The 19,357-nt window shown below is 44.7% G+C and overlaps 1 long non-coding RNA gene across 4 annotated transcripts in view; it reads right to left on the bottom strand.

Annotated features, from left to right (window-relative positions):
- Positions 1 to 2,065: 2,065 nt before the first annotated feature.
- Positions 2,066 to 19,357, bottom strand: part of LOC116234181 (uncharacterized) — a 160,357-nt gene continuing 143,065 nt past the window's right edge. For 2 of the 4 annotated variants that reach the window (XR_016458753.1, XR_016458752.1), the window contains one exon: positions 2,066 to 2,328. This is a non-coding gene — a long non-coding RNA (uncharacterized LOC116234181). Of the gene's footprint in view, positions 2,329 to 3,208; positions 4,271 to 19,357 lie in introns of those variants that run through there. The other 2 variants (XR_004168075.2, XR_016458750.1) reach the window with 2 other exon arrangements.

The raw sequence follows: 19,357 nt of genomic DNA, 5'->3' as shown, positions 1-19,357 counted from the left end.
ATAAGTTTTTTTGGGGAATATCCAGCACGTATGCCTGCAATCAGAACTAGATGAGGCCAGGATAAGGATTTTGCTGATAGAATCTGAATGGGGAAATGAGGAAGTGAGGAGCACCACATGCAAAGACAAAGCCTTTTCCCTGTGCTGTAGCTGCACTCCCTCATGCTCCAGAGCTCCTCCAGCAGCTGCCTGCATGGCCCAAACCCGACCCCACAGAGCCAATGGTGTTTTGTCACTGCTGTCACTGCACTGCCTGCTTGGCTCCCACCTCAGGCCAGCTCTGCTGGGAAATTAAACCTGACCGGAGCCATGACCTCTCCATGATTCCCAGAGCTGCCCAGGACTTTTAGCAGTTCTGACAGCTTTAGTTCTGCTTTGCTGGCCTCTCATCCAGGGGCAGGTGGCCGAGCCTCGTGTGCAGGGGATGAGGCTCCAAGCTGGCTCTGCACTACACTACGCAGTGCATCCCACCTGGACAGCCTCTGTGCTCCCAGCTCCTGCATCCCTTTCCTTGCAGTATCACCCCATACTCTATCTATGCAGACATGAGAATGGGAGTAGCTCTTTAGGGAGGAATAAATTGGGGGAAGATATGAGAAATGAGGGGGTAGATCCCCTTTCCTGCAGACTCCCAGCAGTCCCACATGGCTGTGTGATGTGGGCAGGCTGGATGCTGGCTGGATGCTGAGTGTTCCCTCTCCCTCCACCGCTGCAGCCAGCCCTGAGCTATTGCCCAGCCAGGCTCTCGGGGCCAGCATGCTTGAGAGAGAGGTTACGTGGAGGAAAATGACATCTCTATGTGAAGAGCAGCACTTCATTGCTTCTCAATCCTTCTGCTGACGCCAGTTCACAGCCTGCAGCAGATTCTAGAATACACCTAAAAATAAAACAACACCTGGGCCCTCTGCTGCTGGACAGAACAGGCACAGCTCACAATCAGCAGTGCTTGTGCAAATGCTGTGAGCACCAGGGAGCAGGCAGAGGGTCAGCCCGAGGCTCTCTGCTTCTGATGCTGATTGCAAACACGGGCAATGTCTCCTATGGAGCACGTCTCCCTGCTGCTCTGCTCAACATTGTCATTCCGGTGTGCATCTTTGTTTCGATCGCAATCATGCGTAGAGGCAGAAGAGCAATGTGTTGTTAATGCATTGAGCCCACCAGAATGGAAAGCATGCCGGGGAAAAATGGAGCCTTTTCTTAATAAGCATGGCATTTTTGGTATCTTCTAGATGTGGCTTCTATGAAAGTAACATAATATGAACAGCAGAATGCTGACAGACTCTGTGTGCAGGCAATGGAGTACAGATCTGATCTCCAGGATGAGGGAATGACTGGGAGACAGTTTACATAGCAAAGTCTGTTGTGAAAGGACAAGGGGAAATGGTTTCAAAATAAAAGAGGAGAGATGCAGATTGAATATAAGAAAGAAGATTTTTACAATAAGTGGTAGGGCAGTGGCACTGTTTGCCCAGAGAGGTGGTGGTGCCCCATCCCTGCAGATACCCAAGGTCAGGAGATGGGGCTCTGAGCACTGATGGAGCTGTGGGTATCTCTGTTCAGTGCAGAGAATTGGACCAGATGGCCTTTAAAGGTCCCTTCCGACTCAAACGATTCTATGTGCCGTGGGTTTCATTCCCTACACCAGTGACTCCTGAGCTTGGTGCCATGGTACTCACATGGTTCTAAGGGAGGACAACATTGGGAAATCAGCTCCTTGGTGGCCATGTTTCATACAAGCATTGATATGTCAGACTGACAGCTACCTAGGAACTGCCAGACAGAGCCTGTTTGTGGCAATATTTTCACAAGTGAGTGCAAAATCAGATTTCTGAGACCTCCAGGATATTGTTTGTAAACATTTCCATGTGAAAAAGAATAAAATATTTTATCTCAAAAGATCACAGAGGAATGGCAAGAAGAGAAGTAAAAAGCTTGTCTGATCTGCAACTGCAGTTCTGATAAAAAATTCACTACTGGGTGATTCAGGAGAAGGTTCAACATACCTGCTCATCAGATCCAATCTAACACATTTAATTGTGCATTTCTTCCCATGGGAGGTCATTTTTGCCTAACCCTGTCTGATAATTAGATTATGTTGCAGAGATTTAGTCATTATAAATTTCAACCTGTATCATGTTTTGTCTGGACAGAGCTCTCGGTGAGGTTGCAAACTCTTTGATTCCTCCTAAATTATTCATTTCATTAATACCCTGTGACAACAAATTCCACACTCTGAGTTTATCATATACATGGTGCCTGTGTTACCTGTGTTCTGTCAGCCTCACTTCCTTCTCTGTGCTGGGCTGCCAGTTCTCTGGGGCTGGATTTCTGAAAAGGAGAGTATTTATGGGCTAAGATAATCACCTCTGCAGCACCATCTATCATTGCAGGCTTCATATGAATTAGCACTGCCAGAGCTGTAGGGACTCAATGATCCTTATGGGTTCTTCCACTTCGGGTTATTCTAGGATTCTGTGACATGCTCAGGCTACTGCATTTATGGGAGATGGTGCTTCATCCTTTGATAGACAGATGTGTCCTCACAGTGTTACAGACCTGGAATCATGGGCATATACCGACTCATGAACAAATACATGGGGGTGTTTTGGAAAGTATTTTGGGATGTATTCTTTGCATAGCCTTACCTTTTCAGACTGTACAACCTAGGCTGTATCTCATGCACATCCTTTTGGTGGTGAGACCTACAGCACCAAGACAGGTCTTCCTTCAGCAACATGTGTACATCCACCCTTGCTTTTTCCCTCTCCCAAGAACTCATTTCATGAGAAATGGAAGCAATCCCATTTCATAGCCCATGTTTCATACAGAAGTAGAATGTTTCAACCCTTGAGCAAGGGAGACAGTAGCTGTTACTCTTCCTTCACACCAATTTCTGTGGGTTTTTAGCTCAGATGCTGAGCTGCACAAAGCATCATCCAGCTCTTTGATGACTTCCACCCTTCTCCTGGGAATTATCACTGAAAAAATGCAGAGCAAACATCCCAGGAAGAAGCCTTCAGGGAGCTCTCCCTGCATATATTGGGCAGTAAACGTGTTGTTCCTCTCACTTGGGAAGCAGGTGGGAAAAACAGAGGTAGAGAAGGTAAAATCCAAGGTAGAATATGATGCCATTTTGCATGCTACGGCAAAAGGAGAGATCTCATCTGCTCAGGAGCATTGAAAACCTGTCAGTCACACAGCAGTTTACAAGGCAGTGTTTAACTTAATTTCAGTGAATATGCAGAAATGTCTCTAATAATAAGTTGTCAAAAGAGGCATGGGATCAGACAGGAGGGAGAACAAGGAGAAGGGAAGCAGATCCAGTCCCACTTCCCAGCTTGCCCTTCCCAATCCCTGCTCTGGAGCAGACAGGACTGCATTCACCATTAGCTACCTCTGCTACACGCCTCCCTCTTCTCTTCATTTCCTCCTTCCCTCAGGATATTTTGGCTGGCTGGAATTTCCCATTAAGGCAGCCACTCTTGTAGCAAAGGGAGATGACATGATTAATGCCATTCCATGGGGAAGGCGCTGAGCGCAGGAGCTGGGCTTGTTCTCATCACTGCTCATTAGTGTTTGCCCCAAAGAGGCAGCAGGCACCTGGTAGATACGGTTCTTCCAGCTCTGCCCTGTGCTGGCTGTGAGCTTTTAGGCCCAAGAGGGAAGGAAAACTTCTATCTTTGTTTCTTTTGCAATTTGGTCTGTGCCCAAACCACGGATGCAGGCAAAAAGGATGAAGAGGTCACCCCACAGGAGTCACGTGGAACACACAACTCACATTGGTCTCGAGGGAGATCACATTCATTTCATATCTTAATAGGCAAATCAATGATTAAATGACTAAAAACACCACCTCCATTACCACCACAAAAAACAAAACAAACACAAAACAAAAAACAAAACAAACAAAAACCATCAAAAGCAAGATTTCCTTATATTTAAATGGAATTTGTTGCCTTCAGCTTCCAGACATTGGTTCTCTTTACAGCTTTTCAGATTGAAGAGTCTTTTATCATCTATTACCTTTCCTCATGCAGGTTCCTATAGAGAGATCCAAAAGTTTCTGAGCCTTCCTTCCCCACTTTGTGATGTTATCATTCATGGGAAAGCAATGAAAAGCAGCAGCTCTGACAGTGATCCATGTAAGCTCTTGTTTACATTCTTGTGGGTTTTGTTGGTTTTGTGTTTTGGTTTGATGTTTTTTCCCCAGGTTATCCAATGCCTTTGGACACCAGCAGTTATCCCATTTCAGATGTTTAAGGGCTCTTGTCTATAATGAAATTAGCACAATAAAGAACCAATAAAGAGCTGAGAATTACTTATACAAAAGTCAATCCATTATGTGTACACACACTTCTAACAACCAAAACCGCAGTCTCCCAGAATAAAACTAATTCTGTTTGAAAAGATCTTTTTCTACAAAATCATGTTGAGAAAAACCCCTTGATTTTCTTTCTACCCTTTGATTCTTTATTGATTGGCATCAGCTTATTTGGTCCCATTATTTTGCCCAAGACCAACACCATGCTACCTATCACATAGCAACAACCTTCTCAACCTTTTTTCTTTAAGTTATTTCTCTACAATGCTCACACAGCCATTTTCCATGGTGCGAGGTTTATTGGAAGCTAAAGTCAGCAGACCAAAAAGTTGTTCAGCTAATTCTTCAGAGTCCTCGTGCAAGCTATCTGAGTCTGCTGAGCTTCAACTGTTCCTCCCATCTGTGTACCTGACTTGTTTTCCCAAGTACCGCAAAGCACTTCATCATCATATAATATAAATGTCCAACTGCTTCTTTCTCAGCACCAGAATTGCTTCTTTGCATGTGAATGTTTCTCTTGCATTTGATAATTTTTCTGCTTCCATCCAGGAGTGCTTTGCTAGGATTTTTGTTTTCCACAGGCAAATTATCTCATCCCTCATTAATTTCCTTTGTCCCCCCAGTCATGAATTATTTTTTTTCCCTGCAAGTTTTTAACCCTCCTTATCCACGCTTGATGCATTCCAACTCTTCACTAGCACTAGTCCTTTTCCATTTCCCATCTTGAATTTTCATAGGAATTGGTTTCTAATGTATGGATACAGATTTCTCACCGCCATCTTCCTTTGTAATGGATCAAGGCTTGGATTCCAGCCAAACTTGCCTCCTTATTTCATATGAAATTGTGGTGTTTTGGCCATCTAATGAGCTCCTGCAGAATCCAGTTTGCAATCAGCTGTTTTTCTGACTGCAGTTTCTCTTCTAATCAAATCCATTTGTAACTTTTTCAACTTTTGGAAATTAATGCTTTTGAGGCAGTAAATGTACTTATTACTAGTTATGACTATCCTCTATTTGCCCATATTGAATCTTTCTCAACTATGCAAACATCTGGTAAATAAAGAATAGAGGAAAATTTTCTAGTAAATTCTTAGAACATAACAAAAGCAAAAAAAAAAAAAAGAAAAAAAAAGTAAGAGGTAAAGGAACAGTTCCTTAATCAAGGATTTTGAAATTAGAATGGTGGGAAGTTTTTGAAACTGAGACAATAACATCACACTGATGGAAGAAAGCAGACATCAGGCTGGGGTGGTTTCTTTCATGACACAATAGCACAATATCTCTGGTCAACTCAATCTGGTGCTTTGGCTTCAGTACTGAGCATGGGTTTGGGATATCATTTTATGAAATTTCAGTCTTGGAAACATCTAGATCAAAAGAGACCTCCCAAATTGTGTTAGTTATTCTCCTGCTCAGAGCAAAGCAAACACTGAATTCAGACCAGGCTGCTCCAGACCTCAGTTAGGTCTTGTGGAGGGATAATGTCACTGCCTGGGGACTGGCAGCTACAGCAGCTCCTGCCCTGAGCACAGATGCAGCCCAGCAAGACTCTCCACACTCCTAATCATTCTTTATCCTATGGTTCAAGGAATGCTGCTTAAGCAAATACGAGCTTCCAGTCTATCAAATAATTTATCCCATGTAATGGAACCTCTTCTAGAAAAGTTACAAGAAGTGTCTGAAGTGATGGAAACTTTTGGAAAGCTGTATTTTTTTTAAGTTATTTTAACTGAGGTGTTTCAGGCTTTTTCATGCCTCTCTCCTATCCCCTCCCTGCTCTAGTACCAGGTCTGGAGGTTGGTGGCCCTGCCTGTGGCAGGAGGGTTGAAGCTTGATGATCCTTGGGATTCCTTCCAACCCAAGCCATTCTATGATTCTATGCATTAACACAGTTTAGACTGCATGTGAACAGAGCTTTTGGAGCAACCCGTTGTGCTCCCCAGCTGTAACTGAGGTTTGCTGAGGATCACTCCCATGCTTCACCTGGACTCAGTTACCTGAGGGGGCAGTGATATTGCTCCACCAATATGTATGTGCTAATTTTGCTCCCTTAGTTACAAGCCAGCCTGTCTTGCTCCCCTTGAAAGCAATGGAAACACTTTGACTTAATAGTTCCAGGGGAGACTAATTGTTTTAATTAAACTTTCTTTTAGTATCCAAAGTCAGACAGCTAGAATGCCTCTCCCTTGATCTAAGTGCATGCCAGAAGCCCAATTTCTGTGTTATCAATCACATTAAACCCCGTATCTTTTCATTCCGCCTCTCCAACTTTTACCTACAGATTTTCTCCCTACATCATGTATTGCTACCGGATTTCAGGAATGCCAGTTATAAACACATGGTGCAAATTCTGTGAGGAGAGAGAATGGTGATTATCCAAAAGAGGACCCAATCAGTTCTTCAATGTCGTTAGCCCTTCCAGACTGAAACTCTTGCACCATGAATTCCATGCATGTCCTTCCCAACTAATTGGAATAGGAGATCTGCTCTGGCCTTTCCTCCCTTCCTCCTTTCTGCTCCTCCACTTTCTTCTCTTTATAAGCTTCCTTTGAGCTGACATTCAGCAAACTTCGGTAAGAAGCTGAAGTTCCATCAGCTGTGAGGAATGAAACTTGGTGACCACTCAGCGAATTCCTTCTTTCTTATGCAAATTACCTTGCTGGGATCAGGAAATGCCCTGACACTCAAATCAGACACAGGGATGAAGAGAGATCGTTATCAGATCTGTGCTCCTGACTTAGATAAATAAGCATTGGACATGATTCTCCACTCATTAAAGTGTCTTCCTCAGGAGATGGCTGACAGTTCATTAAGTAAGATGAAATGTTATTATTTAAACTCAAGACTGATCAGACCGGGTGGAACTTAGTCTTACTGTTCCTAATTGTACTGTGCTGACGAGCAAGTTCTTGAGGATAGTCCTCTGAAGTGGCTGACCCTCACAGAAATTAAGATCCTGCTGTAATTATAACGAACAAGGTTTGCCATTTAAACAGTAGAGCTGTATTTGTGTTTTGCAGATTCAGTCCCAGTAACAAAGGTGAACAGCACTGCAGCTCCCAGCTTGACTTGTGCAGAGCTCCCTGCCCAGGATGCTCTATACTCAAGACCCAAGCTCCAGCCAGTGTGGTTTCCATGTTCTTCACACAGATAACCACTTTTCTTCCACCCAAACCCATTGCTGCAGCCAATTCCAGTCAACACAAGTTGCCCCGTGGCCTGCTGGTGAAACAGGACCAAGAGGAATGCCACAAGCAGCCAACCCCACCTGGCCATTCTTGTTTACGTTGCTTCTTTTCATGCCCCAGATTCAGCCTTTTAAACTTGGTCTCCAAAAAGGCCCTGTATCTGATCCAGGGTCATTCATCTTCAGGACAAGTGTCTATTGATCAGCTGTTATCCAATTTACAATAGCTATGTAATACAGCCTGAACTCAGCAGGCTCAAGAGGGAATTCAGTGTGAGACCAAGGAAAGCACCCTCTATAAACTCTTCAGGGCAAACACAAAGTGCATTACTAGATGCTGAAGCATTACAGCAGAAACCCCAGGCTCCCACACAAGAATGATGTGAGAGCAGCAGAAGCACAGCCAGGAAATAACCCCCACACCACCCCCACCTGCAGGGGGATGGGGACACATCTGCCCACATTGTGACAGCAGAGAGAGGAATTCACGCCCAAGAAACCTTACAGAGAGAGTCCATTAATGCCTCCTAAACCCTCTATAATATGCAAGGGTTATATATATATATATATATATATTTTTCCCCCCTGAACACAAAGAGCAAATATCTACTTTCATGAAGAGTGACCTTTACGGTGCACTAGGAGAATGAAAGAACAAGGCAAGAACAGAGGCAGATCTCTGTGAAAGGAGATGCACAATGTGTGCATTGACTCTCAAGGTTGGTGTTGGACAGAGCCCAGAGAGGGTACTTGTCTCTACAGATGCAGAGCTCTTCAGAGAAGGTGTGCTGCCCTGCAAACAGAGGTGTGCTGCCAACACGGCTCCGAGGCAGCACAGGGGCTGCCTGGCTGCTTTTCAGTGAGCCTATTTTTCTTTGGAAAAGTCCACTTCTTTGAAATCAGAACTGTTTGGAGGAAAGGGTCAGGTTTAATAAATCCTTTTTTATTATTTTTTTCCCTCCTCTCTTTATTCCTTTTTAAATAGAAGGTGCTGTCAGTTTCTTTGTGTGGCTTTCATTTTTTTCTGGTTTATATTTTTTCCTCGATTAAAATGCTTTCTTCCACCATTACAGCTAATTAAAAACGAAGCCAGAACACCGACGTGACCAGAAAGACCACGAAATGAGAAAATGAAACAGAACTGCTTCTATTGCCCTCATCAGAATGCAGCTGTGCAAAAACTTCAGAATCCTAAATGTTCTGATAGATTTGAGATGGGAAAAAAAATGGCAACACTTGGTATTTTCCCTGGGACAGGAAGACCTGTTTCATCCCTGCTTCATGCAGCTGTGTATCTTGCTGTTTCTCGTGTTAATCTTACAGGACGTGAGCGCTGATGTTACAGGTAAAGGAACTATTTTGCACCTTCCTCTCATTTCCTTTTCCTTCTTTGATGTTCACCACCCACTACAACATTCTCTCTGATATCATTCTCAGGCTGAATGCGACCTGATTCACATCTCACGCCAATTACCCTGACATTGTCGGAACGGAGCTGGTTTGCACTAACCGAGGAATATGATTATTTTGCAGTGATATCAGTCCTCTGCCTCCCCCTTGAGATTTCTGGGATGGGTGAAGGCTTGGAATGAAAACTAACTCCTTTCCACCCACCCGCTCTAAAAAAAGGGAGGGGATTAACTCCTGTGTTTGTTAAAAAAAAAGATGAAATCATAGCTGGAAAAACTGGATTTCCTTTATGTTATTCATGATGCTGAAGAAGTGAATCTGTATCCCTCCCAGGCTACATTTTCTTTTATATTAGAAATGCAGAACAGAAAGGATGATGTACAGCCTGGCAAACCCCATTCTTCATAGGCCAGGTCCCACTAGTCATGGTGGCAAACAGAATTAATAGACTGCATTGGTGGCAACTTCTCAAACCTGCTTATGACCAGCAATGATCGGGGCTGAGCAAGATGAAGGGGAATTGGGGGAGCCCCACTGGGTGTCCCATGGCTGTGGGTTATCAAGGAGTGCATTGGCAGGTCAAGGGAAATGGCTTTAAACTAAACAAGGGTAGGCTTAGATTAGATTCAGGCCTACATGTAGGAAGGACCCACACACAGAACCCAGCCCTGTGCTCACCTTGCTGCATTGGCTCCCCTTGGTGCCTCCCAAAGCCTCTTCTTCCCTTCCCCAGACACTGTCCCGATGCTCTCCTGCCACCTCGCAGCAACCCTTCATTCTCACTACATTCCCAGTTCTCCCCCCATCCCCTCAACGGCAGAAATTCTCATCTCCAGCCATTGCCCCAGCTCAGCACATCCAAATTTCTAAGGGGCAACGCCAATTTCATCCAGTTTCCCACCCCAGCTGCCCTTTCCCATTCTGCAGCTTGATTTATTGCTTCCCTCCAGATACATGGAGGCAACTGCTCAAGGGCTGTACTGACGCTGGGCCATGTTTAAGAATAGATCTTTTAAGATTGATCCACTTGAGCCCCTACACAGTGCTGTATGGGTGCATTCAAGGAGAGGGCAGTGTGCAGCACAGGAAAAGAAGAATTGGCTGGAGAAGGGCAGGATCCTCCCGAGCTGCTTTTGCTTCCAGGGGAATTGTAATGCGGAGCCATCCTTTGCCTTGTGCGTCTGTCTTGTTTTCTTTTGGGCAAGGGCTGTGTTTATGAACAAGCAAGTAACTGGCATATGTTAGATATACATCCAACAAAAATGACAATTAGGGAGAACCAAAAAGTGGGATTAGAAGTTTGCACCAGGTCTGGGTTCATTCAGATTCAGAGGTGGACTCGCAGCTCTGGCTGCTGCTCTGTGTGCATTTGTTTGTTCTCTCTTTTTTTTTTCTCTGCGTTTTGTTTCATTTCAGCTAATAAATACAGATCCAGATATGAACGATCAGAATCTTCCCAAATTTCAGGATATGACATTAGCTTTCTGATCTAAGGCCTGTCTGGACTCGAACCCAAGTAAATGGATTTCTTTTCCTTGTAATAACTGTAAAAAAAAAAAAAAAAAAAAAAAAAGTCAAACTAATAGTGCTCCCCTTCTACCTTCTTAAAGTGCAGGGTTGTAAACACATCTGATTCGGGGCCTAACATGTGATGAGATTCACAAACAGTGATAATATCTTCCATTACAGCAACGGATATTGTTAGAAAGAACTTCAGCAAACCTCATTTTCTTTGGGAGTCGCATCATCTTAACTGCAACACGTTTGGCATATACACAAACTGAGGGGCTCTCAGCCCCCGGTGGGTCCTGCAGGCACAAATCCATTATCACAATATCCCAAACACTGGAAAAAAAAGCTGCAGGGGTAGCGGGGAGGGGAGGTTTTTATTTGTCTATCTTTTATGTCTTCAAATTGAATCTGACACAACATCCAGATTATCTGCTCAGCATGAAAACAAAGGAAGGTTGTTTTCTTTTCCTCTTTTATGAAAGTGGAGGTGTGTGCTAATGTCTTGAGGGTTGAGTGTTTCAAACACCCATTACCATACATTAGCCCTAAGATACTGGAGCTGCCAGCACGCAGTTATCTGCTCTCCCACCCCAGGCTGCAGACCAGGGGAAGATGCTCACTGATGCGCACGTGTTGTGCTCCTCACCTGGCTCACTGTGTGCTTGGGGATATCTTCATGTGGCAAGCCAAGGGGGAGCCTGGTTTATTTGCACATCGACCCGTTGCTGAGTGAGTGAGAACGTGAACACCATGTTCTTATCAAGCCACAGTCTGATGTTTGCATGCAAATATCTAAAGTGTGAGGCTTGGAGATGTGGGGCAAGCGGAAGAGAGGAGGAATGCTCAAGTGAAGCCTGAGCCCTGTTGTTGGAAGCTATCCGCCCTCCCTTCCACATGCTGCGAGACCTGGGATGCTTCTTCACGTGGATATAAACAGGGCAATGTGGCAGCACTTTGCATCTATTAAATACTGGTGCAAATGCCCTCTCAGAGGACAAGGCGAGCATTGGCCTGTTGTTTTTGACAGTCCTGAGCAAAGCTTGTAAACGTGCATACATATGTACAGCCAGACAGGATAAGCCTCCACATCATTAGGAAACAAGCATTAAAGATATATGCCACCTTCTCTTCTACCTGGGTACTCACAGAGCTCCCTAATCCCTGTCACCCACCAGGATGTATTATATTCATACTAACTAATTTCACAGCCAGTAAATTACAGACATACCCTGACTATCTTCATCTCATTAGAGAAGGTTAATTTAAGCAGACAATCAACAAAAATACAGAAAACTAGTTTGGAAAGCGGATTTTGCTGTGTCTCTGGCAGACAATGAATTCACAACCCCAACATCTGCCACCACTAGAGAGAAAACGCTGGAGGAAAGAAAAAAAAAAAGAAAGAAAAAAGAAAGAAAGAAACTCATTTCTATTTCATCTGATGAATGGTGAATTTCCAATTAGCATTTTAATTACTCATGCCAGACTTTGAGCTGGTTTGATGATTACAAGAAACTCTATGAGCAACAAGTCATGTTGCTTTGAGAACACGTGCTGGGGTAATTCACAGCTCTCTTACCAAGGCTGGGAAGCATTGCTTCTCTCCTGCAGCATTAATGACTCCCAGGTTCTTATCTTTGAGTTTATACAATTTTTCATGCCCCTTTGTGCCACCCAAGCAAATCGTACAACAAGACTGTTGTACTTGATGCTTTGGGAACACTGTCACATCTTGTAACAAACATTCTGACAGGCTCTCTTCACTTCATCATCAGGCAAATCCTATTCCAAATCCATCACTAGGACCCTACATATATGAACCCATATCACTTGCCTGAACAAATCCTGCAGCAAATCCACCCCAGACATTGCAGACACGTTCTCTGTGTCCTTCACCTGTGCTAATCCTACAGCAAACCCGTCCCAGGGGACTGATGGATGGGCAGGAGGTCTGGTGGTGATAAGTCACCGCATTGTTTGCTCACACCACAGAGAAAGGGCAAGGCATTATTTTAAGTACCTGTGCAGCATTAGAAAATACCAAGTCCTCCTGGGAAGGGCTGTGGCTATCCTTGCAGAAGAGGATCATGGCTCTGACTTTCCTGATATTTGCACTCTGCTCCTGCACCGCAGTAACTGTGCTCAGGTATTGCACGGGACAGGAATCCAGTGTGAGCTGGGATTTCAAAAAACTGCTTAATCAGTGCTGCTATTATGGACTATAAATGTCCCAGTGGATTCCTGCATTGGACTGGAGAGTGAAATTGCTTCTTGTGAGCACAGTCATAGCTCAGAGGGGGGCTGATTGCAGGATCAAGTCAGCAGGTAGCAGTGATGGTGCAAGGGAGGATTGGGATATACACTTCCATAGCAGGACATGTAAGCAAGGACCTTTTGATTTAAGGAGACTGTCAGACTTTATGGCAGAGTGGGGGCTCTTTTTAAGCCTGCAAGAAGCTGCAGGCTTTGCATCCATATAATTTCATTGCTAATAGAGATGCTAACATGGACCGCTCCTCTACTTCCAGGCACTGGCTTACACACCTCAAGGTTGGCCTTGAGGAGAAATGCTGGGTGATGGAAAGATGGATTCAGCTTTGATCCCACAGCTCTGTGCTGAGGATCCACAAATACTTCAACAAATGTGGAAAAGACATAAACAAAAGTCAGCCAGAAGAATCAAAGCACTCGGAAACGGCAGAGACTTCACGTAGAGACCCTGTTTGGGAGTTGGGTTTCTCTAATTTTCTCCCATTTTTCTTTGCTCTTCTCTTGGAAAGACTTCATTTTCTCTCATTTTTTTTCCCCATGAATTCTCAGCCTTATGAAGATGTCAGATGTCCACCATACAGCATCATTCTGTGGTGCCAAAACACCTGCACATCATGGATATGTGCTCACATCATCTGTGAAAATATAACCTTCTATCCTTGGTAGTAATTGCAAAATACCAGAACCAAATCTGTTTACATGGAAGAAAATTATATACGGGGCAATCATTTATTCAGAAGGAAGAAAAACAAGCAAACGACCCTCAGAACATTCATGAGATGAATAAAAGTGGTATTTTTGAGTTCTTGGCAGCCTGATGAATAAAGATAAGGTCCCTGCCCCATCAGAAGGTCCTTTCTGATGGAGTTACAAAGCAAACAGAAGGAAAAGCTTAGGAAGCAAAGCAGAGTTGTGGTTACAAAATAAGCAGGCCTGAGTGGCAGCTTTGGTTTCTGCACTGCTGTTACACACAGGCATGCCATGATGCCAAGTGTGCACACAAGCACTGATGCAGGGCAGGGGCCGGTCCTCCAGACATTAATGAGTTTCCATTTTCTTTCTTCATATGATCTTGTCAAACAAATCCTTCACTGAAAAGGAAACTCTCTTTTCCTTTCCACATCCTACTGTTGCATTCCCCTCCTTTTAACCTGAATGAGGATGTACAAACCTGTTCCCTTCTGGCAATTTATTTTCTTTTCTTCCCAGAGTTCTAAGTGTGGATCCTGTGCAGTCACTTGGAGAAGCTTCGCAGAATCACAGAACCATTAAGGTTGGAAAGGACCACTAAGATCCCCAAGTCCAACCCCAACCCCATCCCAGCATGCCCACTGATCCTCAGTGTCACATCTCCATGGTTCTGGAACTCTTCCAGGGATGGTGACGGTCACTCCCTGGACAGCTGTGCCACTGCCTGACCGGTCTTTATGAAAAGAAATCTTTCCTAAAAAAATTTCCCAATGAAATGTAACACACCAGGAGCAATGAAGGAACAGCAAGCCAAGCAAACCCCACAGGGAAATCTACGATACTCAGTGATCTGAAAACCCAACTGGAGGCAACATTTGCAGACACCCCTTCCTTGCTTCCCATGTACCCCATCCCTCTTTCCAGCCCCTCTATCCCTGCAGCACTTTGGGAGGGTTTCCCCAGAGCAGCCAGGGGAGCACTACACTTTCCTGAACCAAACCAGGGCCCAGAGGAGTTTATTATATTGTAAATTAGAACATGAAAAGCTAATACATTGTATACATTTGTCAGACAGAGAGAGAGAGAGAAAGAAGAAAAATTCTTTGCTGCCAGGTTCCTCACAGCAAATCTGTCACGTTTGAGAGAGGCTGCTGAAATAGAAGTATTTACAGACAGACACAGCCCTGGCGCAGAATAGCAAAGCTTGCTGCTGGCCGCTTCAGGGCTGCTTTGGGAGCCAAGATTGAGTTCTCAAGCCAAACAGCACAAAAACCCACCGTAAGCTACCTCAGCTCTTCTTTTGTGGGGCTAAAATCATGCAAAGCACAGAGCTATAGCAGAGTTACCTTGTGCAGAAGATGAAGAGACAAACTGAGATGTCCCCTCAGCCTGGAGGGATGTCTGAGAACACTGACATCTCTGCCTACCGTGGGCATTTCAAAGGGCATATCCAGGGACATGGGGTCTCTGCTGGTGTTTGTGCTGTAAGTCTGCATGTGTCTGGTGCTGCTTTGCAAAAGAGAGGGGGAAAAATTGGATTTAGGATGGGATGGGATAGGGCAGGGCAGGGCAGGGCAGGGCAGGGCAGGGCAGGATAGGATAGGATAGGATAGGATAGGATAGGATAGGATAGGATAGGATAGGATAGGATAGGATAGGATAGGATAGGATAGGATAGGATAGGATAGGATAGGATAGGATAGGATAGGATAGGATAGGATAAGGCAGGACAGGATGGCCTTTCCCAGTCCCTCTGCACAGCCTGTCCCTATTGCAATCATTGATGCATTTCTGCTGCCTGAAGGACTGAGCTGTCACCCACGTCCAGTGATGATGACTTTCATATCTCTCCCTTCACAACTCAGAATTCAGGTCAGGAGGGCATTTCCCAGACATAATCTGCCTTGAAATAGTTGGCAAGTCAGAATTAAGATAATGAATGGCAAAAAGCAATCACAGTTAAAACTTGTTTCCTGCACAGATGAGAAAGCAAAGGAGTGAGGTGCTGGAAGGCTGCTGTGTCTGAGGCTGACATTCATCATTTTATCCAGGATGAAACATGCAAGATGGCAGTGGTGCTTATTGGTAACAGTTCAGCTGAAATTGCACACAAATGCTCCTTGTTCCAGCCTGACCAGCTCCTCATGCAGCTGCTGTTGCAGTTACCAAAATGCAATGGCTGCTGCTGCTGCTCTGGTTGGTTCTGCTGAGTTTTGCACGCAGCTAGAAGCAGACCTGTTGTTTTGGGAACATTTATTTCTGTCAAGCTAGTAGCGTACCTGAAGACAGTGCATGTAGAAGGGCCAGCTGACCCATGAACACTGCAGAAATCCATCCAACCTACCAGCCATCCCCAGCCCCTTTGCAGAATGGACAACTGTAGCCCCAGGGTGGAGGCCAGACCTCAAATCACAGTGGAAGAGAAGAACCAGACTGGGCCATGAGCTCTGCTTTGTCTCCAGAGCTTTGCTTGACTCAAGTGTTTGGCTTGTGCTCCCATCCAAGATGCTTTTTTCAGACACTCATGAAAGTTGCCATACAAAACATTCTAGATTAATTCCACTCTCTTCCTCTCTCTCTTTTTAGAAACTTTTAATTAGTCCCCAACTCAGCACCATTATTAGTATTTGTTATTAAGTATTAAAACTGCTCACTCTCAGCTCCCTCTCCCCCCGCTTCCCTCTTCCAGCCCTTTGTTTTAATTGTTATATTTTTTCATCAGTGATCAGCCAAGCTTCCCTAATGATCTAGACTCATTTAAAGGGTTTATAACTCTGGCACAAAACTCCAATAAAAAAGCGGCAGACTTGCTGGGAACCTCCTGGGGCTATTCAGCAGCCGGGAACACAAACTCATTTACTACTTGCCTGTTCCCCACTTTCCCTAGCCACCATCACCCATTCTGTCAAAACATCCTCCTCTCCGCATGCAGAAAGCCCTCACTTGTCCTCTTCCACATCTTCCTCTGCACCCTCTCAATTCTTTTCCCCCAAGGATCAAGACAAGAGAACTGGAATAAGTCTTGATGAGACACCTGGTGATGTTAACAGCCAATAGACCAAACCTACCACTTCTCCCAGCTTGTGCTCTACCAATGCCAACACTCCCTTCTCCTCTCAAGAGAGAAAATATAAAGCACTATAGAGAGACTAAGGAAAGAAATGTTCTGACTGTATTGCTCCTTGAGCATATTTAGCAGCTGCGAGTTACCCCATCAGAAATCTTAAAAAGTCTTTTTTATAAACGTGCAAGTCAGCATCATCTTTCCCTTAATGCTTTATTCTCTTTGCAGTGGGTATAGATTTACACAGCGGCCAAAGGGCTGTTTAACAAACGCTCAGCGCCTTGGCCCAGCTTCCCATTAAGTACAGATGTGGCTTCCTAACCTGTCCTTAGCTTTGAGCACAGCCTGCAGTAAATCTGTGGGCATCCAAATAGGAATAGGAATGTAAGCCATTCCCCATGGCCATAGGCATACTTGTGCTGAGATCTCACCCGACCTACTGGGCTTTTTGCCCATGGCCTTGGGCACTGGGTAATTAGTCAGTTTAGGGGCAAACCAAGAGGATATGTTCGTCCTCCAGCAGTCTCCTTATATCAACCTTTTAGAGGGAAGTCTCACAAAACCCACTCCTACCTGTACACACAATTTAAGCACATTTAACATCCTGGCTATCCTGCTTTTGTAATCCAGCTGAATTTTGACCCTTTTGCACTGAACTCCCCTGTGCTTCTGCAGATATGTTTGCCAGAAGCTTCCATTTCAAAATTACAGTGCAAATGATGGCATTACATGGTCTTGCTATGAAGACACTATTCCACCCAGAGACGTGCCTGACAACATCACAACCGCAGTGGCCATCTGAGTCACAACTGTATTGATACGATCTACAAAGAGCCCTTTGTGCTCACATGAAAGGCACCCCATCAATGTGTTCAGTCCTCTTCAAAAAACCAGAATCATCTGTTGGGACTAAACAGTGGGAGTTCCTCATTTAGTCCTTTGAAAAGAACAGTTTCCCAAGAACTTTAGCACTGTCCTCCCCAGTGTGCCTGCTGGACTCCTCAGAGAGATTCCTGGAACTGTTTGGGCTAATTTGACACAAATCTCTCATCAGTGGTTTGATTTCTGGGGAGAAAGATACATTGCAAAATAAAACAAAGCAAGGCAGTATTTCAGGAAAGGTGGAAAAGATCATAACGTTTTGGGGTGCTTAAGCAATAGTAACAGGTTTTAAAGTTGGGCTGAAAGTGCAGTACATCAAGCAGGGTCTATGGAGGATGCCTGCAATTAGAGAACTAGTTGGTGATACAAAACTGTCTTCCTCTTGTTTCCAGCTGCTACATTTAATTAAAAGGAAGCTAAACAATCCATTACATTAAATTACTTTCTGAACGTTACTTTTCCACATAGGCAATTGCAATGGTTGCCACAGGGATGTTATCTGACCACAGATTGGAAAGGAGATAACCGTTCTCAGAATGATTCTATTCCTGCTTTGAAATATGGCCCAGAAACCCTGGTCAGGGCTCACTCCCCATTGCGTGAGGAACCAGAGGAGCTGGTGGGGATTTACCATGTGCATGAGCACATAGCAAACTGTAACCTCAACCCCATCTCGTTTGTTCCTGCATCAGGGCACGCGATGGTGAAGACGCCAAATCGCTCTGTTTACCTGGCAACAGAAGTGGTTTTCTTTTATGTTTCCCTATCTACTCTTTGCCACCTCTGCTACTGGAACTGCAGGTAATAAAATCACACAGTAAGGCAGACCCAGCCTCAGCTCTTCCTGGTAGTCCCTACTAAGTAGTGAGCAGTCAGTATGTTGTGTTTCAGCCTCTAAACTGAAGAAATAATTCACCAGTTTAGAAGCCGAATATGCCAGGGATATCTTGAAATACCACATGGAAACACAATTTCTAGAACACTGCCTTGTCTTGTGGACACTTCATTTCTTGTTTGTGAAGGACACACTGGTGGAGCCTCTCCTTGTTTTCTCAGCAGTGTACAGACATGGCAGCAGCCCATGCAGCCTTTGAGGCTTTCTCCTGTGGCTGGTTGGCCTTAAAAGGAACTATCAAACCTGTATCTCCTTATGGTAAAACCCAAACCCTCTCTGCTTAGGGTAAGGACAGTCTGGGCTGACTCCAAGAGCAGAACCAAACCAGCAGCCTGGCTCACCTCCATTACAGCTATACCCTTATTTCTTGCACTCTGTACCATTTTTCCTCGGAGAAAATAATGGCCAAGTGGCTGTTCTGAGCATGGCTCAGTTCAGATTACTGAAGGAGAGGCAGGCAGAAGCTCCTGACTTGCAGACTATTTTTCCTTTATTCCTCTTCTCAGATGAGAACATTCAGAGGGTAAGTGTCTGTTTACTGTTCAGACATAGTGCATTATGGTATGAAATTGCCTTTTCTTCCCTCATTTCCAGCACTTGTGCCTCATCCCCCAGTGACCTCACAGCAGCAGCACAGACCTTTATGAGCAGGGAGCTCCATTACACTCATTCTCCCTTAGCCGGCCTTCCAGAAGTGAAATGCCATTGGCCTTGGTCTGCTTGGTGCATAGCAGGAAATGTGCTCACCGCTTGGAACCAGTGCGACTGTTCCACTCCATCTCACATTTCCCCTATTTGCTGCCTTTAAACTGCTGGGCTGGATGTTTAGTTATCAACAGCCTCTTAACCCAAGTGGCATTATCTAAGTCACTCAGTAGTCTCATGCAGGCAAACATCTTTGGTCCCAGACACCTTGTGAAGCGTTCATGCTCTGGGTTGGAAGACACATCAAGCACCAGAAAGGAATCCCAGGCATCAGACAGAGGACAGAGCAGATAGAAGACAACTTAGGATGCATCTGCACTTTATCACAGTCTTAGCAAACACCAAGCTTTCCAGTTTATGAGTCAAAACATCACCAAATAATCCATCCACATGGGTAACATTCAGTCTCTCTCAGCTTAT

This window comes from Phasianus colchicus, chromosome 19 (genome assembly GCF_987193195.1).
Source record: "Phasianus colchicus chromosome 19, bPhaCol1.hap1.1, whole genome shotgun sequence".
Taxonomy (NCBI): domain Eukaryota; kingdom Metazoa; phylum Chordata; class Aves; order Galliformes; family Phasianidae; genus Phasianus; species Phasianus colchicus.
Note: the sequence above shows the minus strand (reverse complement) of the source record. Positions and strands in the feature narration are given on the sequence as shown.